Source organism: Spermophilus citellus (genome assembly GCF_964194105.1).
Source record: "Spermophilus citellus genome assembly, chromosome: 10".
Taxonomy (NCBI): domain Eukaryota; kingdom Metazoa; phylum Chordata; class Mammalia; order Rodentia; family Sciuridae; genus Spermophilus; species Spermophilus citellus.
The window spans coordinates 96,476,332-96,488,487 of record NC_138197.1 but is presented as its reverse complement, the minus strand read 5'-3'; the positions used below and the strand labels follow the sequence as shown (position 1 = coordinate 96,488,487).

The following is a 12,156-nucleotide window of genomic DNA, read 5'->3' as shown; positions in this document are numbered from 1 at the left end:
TTCAGATATTAGCAATTATGATTTGTCACCCTTCCCTGCTTCAAAATTGACCTTACACCTTCAGGAATCATTTCAGTCTCTGCAAGAAAACCTGGACACGTCTTCTGCATCACCCAGAATCTCATGCTCATAAATACATTTTATAAAATACACTGCATTTTCTGACCCCAACTTCCCTCCCTCCCATACCCTACTTGTGTCAAGGTTAATAATGACTTTCAAATGTTAAATCCACTGGCCAATTTTTAGTTCTCATCTACATGACTTCTCAGTAGTGTTGGATGTAGCAGGGTCATTCTCTCCTCTGAAACCCTTCTTCAGCAAGCTTCCAGGGTCCTAAGTCTCCAGGGCCTCCCTCTTACTAAGTCCCTGGTTTCTCCCTCTCAGTCTCCATGGTATTTCCTCCTCATCTCCCTGACCTCTGAACATTGATTTCCCTCCAGGACCAGTAGTTAAACCTTTTTTCTTTTGGATTTACACTTTCTTCCTTGGAGATTTCATCATTTTTTGTGGTTTCAAATAGTCATTGGTCATTATTGACTCTAAAATTACTAACTACAGTTTTTACCTTTTCCTGAATTCTAGATTCAGTTGCTAACCCAAGATCCCTGCTGGAATCTCCAGAAAGCTTCTCAAATATCATTTCTAAGAGTGCACTGATGATACTTAACCTCATCCAAAGTGACTCCTATATTCTTCCTCACTCATTTCATACCAGTTCTATCTTCTCAATTCATAGGGCTAAAACCTTAATTCTCTTTCCCTTTCATATCCTACGTATGATCTGTCAGAATGTTCTGATAACTTTATGCTAGCATTTAACTTATTTAGTAAGATCACTTTGACTGCGTTGAAAATAGATTGAGGAGAAGCAGGGAGATAAGTAGGAAGCTACAGGAAGAACCCAAAGGAGTTATGATTGTGGCTTGGATGGAGGTGGTAGCACTTGAGGTTGTTAGTAGTTGGCTTTTGGATAGAGTGAACAAAATGAATATTTATTGGCTATGATAAGCTCGTCTATTCCACCCAAGTTTTAGGCAATTACAGTGATTTTTGCTTGTGGATACATTTCGGAAGGAAGTTGATTGTTATATCCTGAGTCTAAGACAGGGACCGGTACTGATGGCACATGATAAACTAGCTCCTGAATGATCACATACCATTTTTTAGTCTTATAAAATTATTTACTTATGGGGCTGGGGATGTGGCTCAAGTGGTAACACGCTCGCTTGGCATTCACGGGGCGCTGGGTTCAATCCTCAGAACCACATACAAATAAAATAAAGATGTTGTGTCCACCGAAAACTAAAAAATAAATACTAAAAAATTCTCTCTCTCTTTAAAATAATTATTTACTTATGTTCGAGTGACTTTCTTCTTCAGCCCATTTATCTATTTTTCTAAAAAAATTGTGTTAACTTATTTTAATTTCTATACATTTATATATTTTCCAACCAGAATTTATTTACTCTTACCTACTGTAAACATAATAGGATCATGTAATATATATCATGTTTTTTGCCAATTTGACCTATGGGATATATATAAACCTATGATAAAACTTCTGTTCATTCAATTTGAGAAGTTTATTGAGAGTTGAAATGAGATCTAATACCACAAGAAGATTACTCATGCTTAGGAGAGAAATCATGGTATAGCAAAAATAATACCATAAATTAAATATCCAGTGTTGTTCAAATATGTGTGATTATTAGTTAGTTAGTTTCCATAATCATAGTCTCTTCTATAAAATGGGGATATAAATACCGAATTTGTAATGTTGTTACAAATGAAATAAAAGTATAAAAAGCAAGGACTTGTCAAATAGAGGTAGGCAGTAAAAATTATTGGTGACCTACAATGATCTGGTGCCGCAGTCTGGCTGCAGCAAAATAACGGGGGGCGGGGGGGGGGGTGACGAGCAACTTGTGTACACTGATACAGCAGGAGTGGGAGCCGTTTATTGTAGGACAGAAGGGGTATATATACATTCCACACAGCTTATCTTAATTAACATGAACTAGATACAGCAGTCAACCAATAAGGAATCTCCACACTTAATGGCTCGCTGGCGTTACTTCACAAACCACTCCCTCTGCAAAATGCCAGGCGCCATCTAGACTTGTTTACAGACTCTAACAATCTTGTATTAGGTCAGTTGAGAGGTAGACCACTTGAAGGCAGAACTATAAAGGATACAAAGAAACGTGAAATCAGAAGGTAGGTTTAACAAGGGCAGAATCCATAGTGAATACATAGCAATCTGCTGAAGACCTCACTAAAACTGTTGTAATTTTTACAAGGCTTTGAATAGTGAGAATACCAAAAACACAGACATTATATGTACAAACCCCACACACCTGCCAACAATCCCTTCCCTCTTCTCCTCCACACACAATATAAAAACAAGAGGACAAAACAGGAGTTGAGGAGCAGCTGATGGAAAAATAAGTACAACCAACAAAGGAAAAAAGACTGAAGAAAGGGCCACAGCACCCAAATGAATGCTAAGCCAAGGACCATCTACAGGCTTATAATTCAAATCACTGAGACAACTGGTTTGAACTGAAACCAACCAAAGTCCTCCCTACAAAATTGCCCATTTGTTCATGGGTATATGAAAGAGGGAATTAGATGAAAGAGCAATAAAGAATGGGGTCTGAGTTCTAGGATCCCATGGATAATGCATGTAAACACTCAAATCTCCTATCATATTAAAGGAGTAGTGTGATGTGATGGTGTACACTAGCCATTTACTGAAACACTAGGTAGTATAGCTTCTGAACATTTACTTCCATGAAAGTTAAGATAAGCTATTGTCTCCAACAGACCAAATGTCTGTGACACAGACAAGAGTGGACACAAGAAATCACAAGAAGAAAGAGGGAAAGAGGGAAATTCAAAGCCACAGGCTTGAAAGAAAGATCAATTTATTCTTCTTGATGTCTTTCTAGACCAGTGTTTATCGGGTATTTAGAACCAAATCATTTAAGGGCTTGCTGAAATGTATATTTTGTTTCAGCAGGTCTGGGACAGGTCCTGAATTCCTGTATCCTTAACAAGCTCTCAGGTGATAGCCGTGTCACTGGTCCAGGGACCATACTCTGAACATGGTGGTTCTGAAGTGTGATGATTTGAGAGCCCGACATGGATCTTTTGTGATAACGCATTAACCTCCTGAAGACCATGACCCACAGCTTTGCTGTTTGGCATAGACAGTCTAGATCTAATAAGCTAAAACTTCACAAAATGACTGGGTTTCCTGGTTCTCTTAAAATACTTAGGAGAGTTGCCACCTAGGGGGCCTTACATTTTACATGACCTCATCAACTGGAGCCAAGTGAAAATCACCCCTTTGGAGGAGACATGTTTTCTACAATCCCCATAGACACTCTCACTACAAATACATCCCTAATGAAGGCAGAACCCATTTGTTATTCCCCATGCAATTGTTGTACTAAATTAGTTTACTACAGAAAGGGTTTCTTCAAACCCATGTCTTTGTCAAAATTAAGAAAACAAAGTTGTATCATGATTTGTATTTTTCTCACATCATTTATATTATAGGCTGATCCCTTTTAAATCTTTCATTTTGAAATACCTGTTCTTATTCATTCCCCATTTCCAGTACCTAAAGCAGAACCTGGCATGCAGTATGTGAAATGAATTTCTAATGCAAAAGACATCTAAGGAGAACAGGCTCAGGATTAAGGATGGCCTTTGTTTGGGATCCTTTAGTGCTACCCTGTTGTGTTATGTTAATATTTACATTGTGAAGCTGGTTTTAATGGCAGGCTGATCCATGGGCTATAACTACCTACAATTAACTCATAGATTCACAGTTAGTATTTTTGATTAATTTTATATGCGTGCTGACAATTTAGAAGATGGGATTGTAGTGATCTCCTTCTTGGAAAACATCTTGGTTAGTAGTGTGAGAAATGTTAATAAAATTAAAAATGAAGCCTTACTACTTTGCCTAATTTGTCAATTTGTGGACATTGGCACACTCTCATTTTGGTAATAGATTTTCACTGTCTCAAAAATAGTTTAAAGTAGCTTTTCCTTTTTACTGGAAACTGAGATCAAATGTCAGATTAAATGGCCACAAAAGGTCAGAATATAATTAAATCCCACTGTCAGTGGTTTAACTCATAATTTACACTATTGTATGAATCCTTTAGGAAATAATAGAAAATATCATTTCTTTTTTCAGATCTGTTTTCTTGTTTGAAAGGGAAAATTTGGGTAAATATTTCCAGACAGGAATTCTGCCCCCCATACACACACATACACACACACACACACACACACACATACACACACGCATGCAAACACACATATGAATGCAGAGATGGTGGATTGACATGAAGGAAAGCAGATTCAAAGCAGAATCATGATCTCAACTTAAATCAGATAGGCTTAAATATTTTTAAAAATGTAAGTGGGACACAGTGGCACATGTCTATAATCTCAGCAGCTCAGGAGGCTGAGGCAAGAGAATTGTGAGTTCAAAGCAAGCCTCAGCAACTTAGTGAGGTCTTAAGCAACTTGATGAGATCCTTTTTCAAAACAAAATATTTTTAAAAGGGTGGCTAGGGATGTAGCTCAGTGGTCAAGCACTCCTGGGTAGCAAATCCCTGGTACTAAGAAAAGAAAAGAAAAAGAAAGAAAATGTGAAATTTACTATGCTTTATGTATGGCTCAGAAGTAAAAGTTTTCATTGAGAATAGAGTTGCTGGAAACATTAATAATTTAAAATCCAAGGTTAAAAATAATAGAAAAAGTTTTTAATTGAAATCTTATCTTGTACTTATAGAGAACATTCTAAGTTTTCTGCATGCCCAAGATTCAAAACATGTTCTCTTTTTTGTGTACCATGAAACAGTTTCCCAGTGAATTTTGCAATTTTATCATCCACAGTCTACTATTCCCTCCTTCCCAGATCACATTCACATCTACACAGACCACCATCTTTCTCCAACCCATTTTAAAATAGAGATGACCCTGGACAACCAACAGGTCTGGTGGCTTTCCATCTTCATTTGTTCCTGTTACTACTCTGTTGGTATTTATAGCCCCTTTATTGTGACTGGGGTCCTAGGCCATACTAGATGAATAGGAAAACACACCTTTTTCAAGAAACTTTTCTATCATTTTTCCTGTCTCTCTTCTGTCAGATCTCTTCCAAATGTCATTAGTATTTTAACAAATTACCTCTCAACAGGTGGGGTGTGGGAGACCAACCTTACATGTGACTGAGTCACACTCCCCTGCTGGGTGCTAAGGCACTCAGTCACAGAAATGTGGCAGAGCTTTCCCCACCCTTCTTGGTGTCTCAGGCATGGGTGTGTCTTGCTACAGCCCCATGCTCACCTGTTCCTTTGTAATGTATCCCCTTGCCCTGATTAGGATAGAATCTTCCCTGGAAGTGCCTTGTGTGTGCCCCTCCTCTTACTGTGCCCTTGGGTGTGGCCTACCCAGGTGTCAGTCAACCTGCTGACAGTGGACATCATGAAGATAGACTCAGCCCCCAAAACCTGACCCCTTGCCTCATTTAAATAACTTCTCAATAAAAGGTGTTAGCACGTTCTCCAGCTCTCTCTCTCTTCCTGTGGACCCTTAAGGTCAGAGGAGCTGTCACAGCGACCCCAAAGAAAAAGGTATTTGTGTCTCTTGTGTGGTTATTTTGCGCAGCCCAGTTAGCCCAGTTTAACAGGAGTGACCCCTGAGCCTTTTAGTCACGAGAACAGAAACCCAGCAGTGGGGCATTTGGCATCAAGAAAATAGGAATATGGAAGATATATCTATAATCACAGGAGAACTAAGCTGGATTAAGCTACCCAAAGATGTTTTGTTTGGCAAGAAGAGTATACGGTGGATTCCATTCCTAGTTTTTTTCTATTGTCATATATAACTAAAAAGAACCATTTTTTTTATAAACAGATTTTAGCCAGTTTTTAAAACTCAAAATATTTCTCAACAAATTCTACACTTGTGGTTTTCTGGAGGAATCAGAAGCTATGGTGATAATGGGCCCACATTCTTTCACATGGATAGTGAGCCTCAGTCCCTGGGTTAACCAGCTGTCCTCACCACACCCTTACACTTTCATACCCAGCACTTTTCACTCATTACTCTTCTTCAAGGTAGGGTTCTTCCCTGAGCTATGTAGGCACTGATCTGAATTGGCAAATTCTACAGTAGATTCTAATTATTTCCTTCTAAGTTTACTGGTGGTAGCTCATAAGATTGGCTGAAATGCTGAAATCTCAAAGATTTTATTCTAAAAATTAAGTGTTTCATTTTTTTTTACCATCAGTTGATTGTTTTCCAAACCCAAATGACTGATTTTTTTATTAACATGAAATATCACTTAGAACGAGATTTAAATAAATATAACATCTGTACATGTCTAACCTTTCTTGTGGCATGTGAACTTACTCTGGATCTTACTCTAGAGATAGAAACCTTTGTAGGCCATGTTCATAACTATCATGCTGGGAGGGTGGTGACAGCATTATTTTGTTAATCATTTGGAAAAAAAATCCTGGAAAAGTGCTGGGCAAAATTTCATCATCAACAAAGCAAAGTCAAGCTGCTATGTTTTCTGGAAATTGGAGGTAAGAGAACACCTGAAGTTCTGGAATAAAGTGAACCAAATTCTGCAGTTGGAAGACAGAACCCAACTAAGGGAGAAGGAGTAAATTAAAACAATGTAAAATCACTGATAAGCAAAAATAACCTTTTTTGCAATATCTTTTTTTAATTTTTATTTATTTTTTTACTATAATAAACTCTTACACTGTGGTTTTCTTGGAATCCATTAGTATAACTGCATAGAGAAGAGCAGTTTTCATTTTAACCTTACCAATTAAAATGCAGTTCTTAGAATACCTAAAAGATACTTCACTAGCTCTGACAACCTCACTTATCTTTAAACAATGCTAGAAAGATTCGGAATGAAAGTTGCTGTAGTCTATATTCCAAAGAACTTTTGAATCAAGGTAGTATTATTCTCACCAAACCCTAGAAATGACTCTGAACATTTGATTTTTATCTCTGTGCAAAACCTAGTCTTTAAAAAAATCAGATTAAGTTTCCCTGCAAATTCTTGTCCCCAATACAACATTTTTATACTGATTATCTTGTTTTCTAAAAATATTAACAAATTTTATCTTTTATTAATTCACTTTTAATAGCATGCTCTCTATTAACAGATATCAATTTAAGTACTCTATTCTGTTCATCTCTACTATAGATATATCAGTATTATGGGCTTCAAGTGGTTCACTTCTTTCTTTTTTAACACTCTCAATTACTTCTTTGCTATATTCTTGAGGATAAACATCATCTTGAGCAACAGAGAAATTCTTATATAGCTGGACACTCCTAAGAAAATGTTTAATTTGGTAGAATGGGTCCTCTACAGAATCTGAGAATAGAAAACCTGCAGAATAATATAAGCCAAAGTTGGTTATCTAGCTCATTCCTGAGGCTCCCCAAAATTCCAACTTCTTTTTTATTTTTGCTGTCTTTATGTTTCTTTGCATCCTATTTTATATTGATAAACACCCTTTTTATACAATGTAAGGAGACATCCTATTATTAGATATAGATGAAGTTCTTATGAATAAGTTCATATTTTCAAACCCATTCTTCAAAAAACGAACATGAACTGGTGCCACTCAATGGTTTTGACTGATTACCATGAAACTCATCTGTTACAGACACCGGTGACTCACTGAATGCATAAAGTTAGTTATCTATCTAATAATCACTACTCCTCTCTTCCTTCCCCTTTTAAACACTGACTCACACTTACTACTTTTTACCTATACTTAAGCATTTCATATCTATTTTACCATCATTATATCCATTTTGAGACAAAGAAAATGAAGCTTAAAAGGTATAAATAATTTTCTCAAAATCTACATCTAGTAATAGAAACAGTGAAATGGAATCTAGACCATTCGATTTTAGATCGTGCCTCCCCTGTGAAGTTAGGAAAGCATTTGCCATCAGCAAGACACAGGCAACATCAGTCAGTTCACCTTTGCACCACGAATTTCCATTCAGTGATTTCAGGCTATTTCATGGACTCTATTACATAACTCCAACACCTTTATTATATATTAAACATGTCAAGTTTGATTATTTGTTTTAGTTATTAATAAGTTTATGAGACTATTTTGCTTTCTATTTTACTCTTGGTTTGAATGATTTCTCCCGATTTCCTCTGGGTATCTTTCAAATATAACATCAGACAAAAATTATAAAAGTAGTCCATGAATCTGACATAGCTTTCCTGTGTAAATGTACCTCAACATCGTATATATCAACAAGAATGGGATCTTACTTAGAATAAGATCTATTCCATGTTTGTATACATACATCAAAATATATTCTACTGCCAAATATAACTAAAAAGAATAGATTTTTAAAAAGTGGTCTGATAGTCAAACAGGTTTGAGAAGCTTTGTGTAGGCCAATTCCTCTAAAACCATGAAATTAGCCAAGAGTGAAGAGATGAGTTCCCTTCCCAGAGGCTTCTGCTGGACTAGGGGATGAGGAATCAGTCCTGCAAAGCTGTCAATCACAGCACAATGGAGAGGAAAAAATGAAGGGATCAATCACACCCTCAAAGTAGAGCAAAATAAATGGACAGAGAACATGGCACTTAAGACGAATGGTTCCTCTCTGGAAGACAAGAGAGTGTAATGGAAGTGTATTAGAGTGGAAAGCAGCACTTTAAGGCCACATTTAAAACTATTGCTTTGGGGATTCTGCACAGGTCCTTAAACTCTAGGCTTCAATTTCACTGGCCAAGTGTTTGTTAAATTGTTAGCTCTGTTTGAGGTTTATATGGTGCAGAACATTATATTAAGTCATTTTAACGTAGGAGTTACTGTTTTTTAAAAAAAAATCACAAAAAGTTATAAACCACAAATAATAGAACTAGAAACTTGTCAAAGTATCTGGGGAAAAAAAATCTAGATTTGAGAATAAAAGACACAAAGAAGCCGCTGGCCCAAATGGATTTATCTGCTAAAGATATAAATAAAGAAGTTTAAGATAAGGCCTTTTATGGAATACTTTGAATTCAACATTACATGATAACAATACTGACCCCAAACATTTATTGATATAGTATCAATATAAATAATCTTTGGCAGTAGATTCATATGGAACCACTACATGAATACAGAAGACCATATCTAAATCACTGGGAAAAATATATTGAAGTTATTTTGCTCTTTTAGTTTGTTCACTCACTAATATTTAAGGCAGAAATACCAAGGAACAGTTCAAATATTTCATCATGACACTAAATTAACAGGGAGTCCTACTTATGAAATGGGATTATCTTGCTCAAGAGAAGGGTAGAAAATATTTGACTAACCACAAGCTACTTTGGAGAATTATCTTGTGCCTAAATTATTAAGTCATTTATCATATTAGAATATGGGGTATAGCTCTTTCCCTTTGAAGTAGTTTCTGAAACATTATAGGCATTTTGGATGTTGATGTGACTTGAAGCTACTTTGAGGAGATCTTCTGAGGCTTTCCAATAGACTTCAGATAGCTGTGAGAGGCACTTTGGGATCTATTTGATTAACGCCAATGAGAAGTCCCTACTTTGTGCTGGAAGTCAGCTACATACTTTAAAAACTAATTTTAATAGTTGTTTTTTTTTTTTTTTGAGATTTAGGAGTGCTTTCTAAGTCAAAATAAAGCAACTCATTTACCCCATGAAATGTTGTATAAATATCAAACAAAACAGATGTTCTCACTAAATTTAAAAGAAAGGGTAAGACATAGACATGTTTTTCTAAAAGTTATGGATAATCTGATATGAAGTAGATACAGCTAGTATATAGAAAGTGTGTTTATCATATTGATTTCTTTAAAACTAAATAAATTGAAATAGACTATTGATAGTAGAGTTCTCAGACTGTTCATAGTTCAAAATATTTAATGAGAACTAAAATTCAATTTAATTTCAATTATAATTTGTTTAGAATAAAAGTTTGTAAAACAAAGGATTATTAGACTATCAAGATACAGTTCAAGGACTGTGTTCTAATTCTTACATTTTTTTTCTTGACTGAGTTTGGCTTAGTCTTGAATAGTTACCAAGCTGGGCTTCAGACAGCTATAAGGCAAGAATATCAACCACTGAATATCTTTATAAAGAGTCACAATAGTCCCAATTTATAATATTCTGGAAAACATATAATATTCTTATGCTAATCTGAGGACTAGGGCTTTTTAAGCTATTTATGTGAATTGTACCAAAGTACTGACTAACCTGTATATCTAATAACACTTGTATTTCAACTATTCAATAGCAATTATTATTAAACTTAATCTAATGCTGATGGTGAACAAGTCACTGTTTTTCTGTTTGAAATAACATTAAATATGCATGAGTGTGGCATAACATAATCAATGTAGAACAAAAGAATGTTAACTGAGTTATTATTGAAATAATTTAGCAGAGTTAAAATAGTTGCTTTTACTAGACGCTGTACAGCATTTCAATCCTAGATCCTGAATACACCTATATAAGTCAGGGTTTACCAAGGAAATAGAACCAATAGGTAATAAATATATCTCAGCCTCCAACCACAAGATGTGCAGTCAGCAAGCTGGAGACACAGGAGAGCTGATGGGCTGGCAGGATAGTTCCAGTCCCAGTACAAGGGCCTGAGTACCAGGGAAATCCACAGTGTAAACTGTAGTTCAAAGACAGAAAACTAAGGATGTCTCCCTTCAGTAAATTCCTTCTTATTCAGGACTTCAGTTGATTGGCCAAGGGCCACCTACATTAGGGAGGGCAATCTGCTTTATTCGGTTAATAATACAAATGTTAATCTCATCCAGTCACACCTATATAAGTATCCAGAACGTGTTTGATTAAAAGTCTGTGGTTTAGTCAAGCTGAAAAATAAAATTTACCATTAAACCATCTAAAAGGTGGATGTAAACTGATCCTGCTGCATTTACCAATAGAGGGATGCTTAGAAGGGGTGAAGGATGTTCTGAGGTTAATGAACTCCTTGGATCTATCTGCTCTAAAGCTTTTTGTTGAAGAAACCATTTGCCCATACTGCAGGCGGGGGGCAGGGGGAAGCAGAGTTTCTTCTGAACACTTGTCTAAATTCTTGAGCAGAACACTAACCATATCCACATGCATGCACATATGATCAGTTTCTCTGAGGAAATAAAGATAAAAATCTGTGATGCTCTGTAACAAAATTTAAAAGAAAGGGTAAGACATAGACTGCCAGTTCTATACCAATATGCACCATGCTTAATACATACAGATCATTCCTTATCAATGCAAACTTGGGAATCTTCAGATAATTCAGCCAGAAATTGCATATAATCCAAAGATTTACTTGGGACACAACATTTGAAAATCACACCTTCTTTAACGAGGTTATTAATTAGTGTTTCTCCTCAGTACTTCACATTCCTATATTAAAGTATTTCAAAACAAAATCATAGAAATTGAGCTCACTGCAGAACTTTATTGAATAATGTTATAAAGTCATCAGCACTTCCAGAGTAAGGGCATAAAAGTACATTAAACTCCAAATGTCCCATTGTCCTTTCTAAAGAAAGCCTATATACAGGACACATTAAACTGAGCAATCTTATAAAATTCTATAGGTTTTTATAGGTATCATATATATGTGTACATCTACACATGTGTGTATGTGTCATATATATGTGTGTGTGTGTGTGTGTGTGTGTGTTTATGTGAGTGTGTGTTTATATATGATAGTGGGATATAATAAGTTAAACAACATTTCTAAAATTTTGCATCATTAATTATGTTACCCAATATTCCTTATTAAACAACCTATGACCAGAAATTACTTCAGAAATTCATTACAGAGAAAAATAACATAAATCCTTTATGTCTTTACATGTTTTATTATTATTATTTCCTTTATTACATGGGAACTGTAAAATCCAATGGGTCCTATTATTTTTTCCCTCCTCAGATATCTGAAAACTTAAATGATTAAAGCATATTTATAATAATTATTTATAGTTTTTAATAACAACAATTCATTCTTTTGTTGGACAGTGTTTTAATCCCTTAAAGAAACTCTTTCTAACCTTCAATTTTTATGATGAATG

General features: G+C 35.6%; 1 protein-coding gene across 4 annotated transcripts in view; it reads right to left on the bottom strand.

The window, feature by feature from the left end:
* NAV3 (neuron navigator 3) overlaps positions 1-12,156 on the bottom strand; it is a 353,745-nt gene that overhangs the window by 277,879 nt on the left and 63,710 nt on the right. The window lies entirely within an intron of this gene.